Source organism: Taudactylus pleione, unplaced genomic scaffold (assembly GCF_031769625.1).
Source record: "Taudactylus pleione unplaced genomic scaffold, aTauple2 ptg000214l, whole genome shotgun sequence".
Lineage (NCBI taxonomy): Eukaryota > Metazoa > Chordata > Amphibia > Anura > Myobatrachidae > Taudactylus > Taudactylus pleione.
Window position 1 is genome coordinate 13,464,040 of NW_028284616.1, and position 3,350 is coordinate 13,467,389.

At 48.7% G+C, this 3,350-nt stretch overlaps 1 pseudogene; it reads left to right on the top strand.

Moving 5' to 3' along the window:
• Nucleotides 1-804: 804 nt before the first annotated feature.
• Nucleotides 805-857, top strand: LOC148517615 (U2 spliceosomal RNA; annotated as a pseudogene).
• The last annotated feature ends 2,493 nt before the right edge of the window (nucleotides 858-3,350 follow it).

The following is a 3,350-nucleotide window of genomic DNA, read 5'->3' on the forward strand; positions in this document are numbered from 1 at the left end:
CAGCGCGACTGCCATTTTCAAAGCCCTTAGGGCATGAAGAAGGGGGGCGGAGCCTAACAGCGCGGGCTCTCTGTCTCCATTCAGAGCGGCAGCGGCTGTTAGAACAGCGTGTCTGCCGTTTCACATGTGTCTGACTGCAGCTCTCCAATTTAGGAAGAGTGTAGCAGCACTACTATAGAAGGGCTGGTTCTCCTGATTGCATCCCTGGGAGCCTGTGAGCACAGGGGAGAGTACAGAAGGGAATCAATTCTGTGGGAAGGGAGTTGTGTGATCTACTCCTCTGTTTCCCAAACTAGCCTTCTGTCTTCTGTAGCTGTCTCTCTGTATGGGTGACTATGGTTGAATGCCAAACTCTTTGCAAAAGATGTTTGTTCAAACTGTAAACTATACAAGCATGTTATATGATGCTTGTTTAGTAATCTATCCGCCTATGGCTATTACTGACTCTCCTGTTCCTCCATGGGCCGCTGACATGGTACGAGTGATAGCTGACTTAACGTCACAGTTGGCTGAGGCTCGCACCTCCCAGGGTGTCAGGGTTAACCAAGTCTCTCGACATCCTGGTACAGGTTATAGGTACCGCTGTTTATACTCCCTCCACTTCCTACCAATAACGTATCCCCTAACGACTGTTCTCCAGTCAGAGAGGGTCTGACAAGGAAATCCTCACAACAGAGGATGCTAAGGAACGTGATTGGAGGAAGTTTGTATAACGACGGTAGTCCTCAAGATTTTCTCTGCCTTTTGGCTAAGATCAGGTGGAAAAGGCTGCAATAAACAGGCAAACAGATCAAGAGAGTCCCATGTAGTATCTGTTCTTATCAGTTTAATATCTGATACGCCCCCTATCTGTGGGCCATATATAGAGTCTGCCTCTAGTGGGGTGGAATTCTTAATTCTGGCGGCCAGCCAGGTATTTAATCTAATTGGACGCTACCTATCTCCTCAGTGACCAACAACAATAGGTTGTCCCTTTTTCAGTTTTCGCGGCCCTAGGGACACTCCACCCTGAACACAGCTGATCTCGTAGGGTCAGGCCTGGTTAATGGGAGACTGCCTGGGAATACCAGGTGCTGTAGGCTAAAATAGTCTGGAATCAACCATATAAGAGGTTCCAAATTCCTCGTCGGTTCCTGTTCAGCTACCCATTTCCATCATCCATGATAAAAGAGGGGGAAACATCTCCCCCTGTTGACGCGTCTGCTCACTGTCCCTTTCAGAAAACTACATTCCCAGTACAGGCTGCCTCATTGTTGAGGGACCCTTCTGATTGCAAGTTGGAGACAATGCTGCGCTCTATTTATACTGCAGCGGGAGTTTAACTCAGACCTACTCTAGTTACCGCCTGGGTTAATAAGGCTTTGATTTGCTGGGCTGACCAGTTGATTGCGTCGATCAGGTACTACCAGGGCACAGTTACGTTCTTCTGGAAGAACACATGGTGAGTCTGCAGTTTACTTTGGAGAAGCTTCTAGGGAGCTCTCATATCTGTTTATGCTATTTCGAACTGCTGAGCTCTCTGGTTGTGCGCTTGGTAACCGGATGCAGAATCCAAGCGTGCGGTGAAGGGTTTACCATTCACTGGTGACATGCTTTTTGGCCCGGAATTGGGCAGATGGATATCCCAGGCTACAGGGGGGGGGGGTAAGTCTTCCTTCCTCCCTTCGACTGCTTCGGCTCCCAGAGGATCTTACATGGGACCTTCGTTTCTTGCCTTTCGTGTGCCACATTCCTTTCGTGGTAGAGCCAGAGGTGCTCCCACGCAAGCAAGAGGCGACAGAGGTAGTGGTCGTCCACACAATGTTGCAGGTCTTCCGCCCCACCTGGGATCTCCGGCGGTGGGAGCCTGTTTTGCAGAAATTTCAACAAGTTTGGAACCTTTTCAGATCAGTGGATTCAGAGACTGATTTCCCTACAGTAACGAATAAACTTCGAAGTCCCCCCTCATCTCGGTACTTCCCTACACGTCTGCCAATACCTGTAGACAGGGCCAGGGTTCTACAGGAGGCTATCCAGTCTCTACTCCGATCCTCGGTGCTAGTTCCGGTTCCAGAACATCAACGAGGTATGGGGTTTGTACTCAAACCTGTTTGTAGTACCAAATACGGATGGATCGGTTTAGGACCTCTAGTCCTTTAAAACCTGTATCTTAAGATATATATCGTTTCAACATGGTGTCCCTGCAGTCCATCATTGTGTGGTTGAAACCAGGGGAGTTTCTATTATCCCTGGATGTCAAGGACTATCTCCATGTTCCCTTTTGGGAACCACATCAAACCTTCCCACGTTTTGCCGTATTGCAGGATCAGTACCAGTTTCGGGCATTGCCGTTCTGGTTATCCTTGGCTCCCCGCATTTTCACCAATCTCATGTCAGTCATGATTGCTCTCCTTCAGTCATCAGGAGTAAACATAATCCCCTATTTGGATTACTTGTTCCTCAAGGCTCAATCGGTATCCCTTCTAACAAACCATGCCTTACTGATATATCACACTCTAATCCAACACGTTTGGATAATCAACTTCAAGAAGGGAGCAGTAGAAAGAAGGTGTCCCTAATACTTTGTCTGCATCTCTTAGGAAGATGGTAGCTGCCTTCAAGGCACTACAGTTCAGACGGATCCACTCCAGAGTGTTTCAGCTGGACCTGCTGTCACAAGGGTCAGGGTCTCATCTGCTTCTACAGCAACAGATCCGTCTGAGCCAGGTTACCAGAGTGGCCCTCCTCTGGTGGACACAATACAACAGTCTTTTAGCGGGCCAAAAATTCGGAATGGTTCTGGATCATCGTAACAACGCATGCCAGCCTTCGAGGATGGGGAGCAGTAGTCCTCGATTTTCACTTTCAGGGTCGATGGTCCCCTCTGGATCAGAAGTGGCCCATAAATGTGTTGGAACTCAGAACGATCTACTATGCTCTGATAGAAGCAACAGAGTTGCAAAAGACACACCCAGTAAGAGTTCAGTCCGACAATGCTACGGCCGTCGCTTACATCAACCGCCAGGGCGGGACTGGTAGTTTCATGGCCATGCGAGTAGTATCTCAGATTCTCCGGTGGGCTGAGAAGTCAGTAATCCTGTCGGTGGTATTCATCTAGGGTGTGGACCACTGGGAAGCAGATTACCTAAGTCGCCAGGATATACATCCCGGGGAATGGAAGATTCATCCAAACGTGTTCAACGCGCTGATACGTCGATGGTGTTTTCAGGTGGACCTCATGGAGTCATGGATGAATCTTCAGCTCCCACTATAACTGTCAAGAACTCGCGATCCACAGGTGGAGGCAGTAGACGCTCTGAAAGTTTCATGGATCTACAACTTCGTTTACCTTTTTCCTCCGATTCCACTTC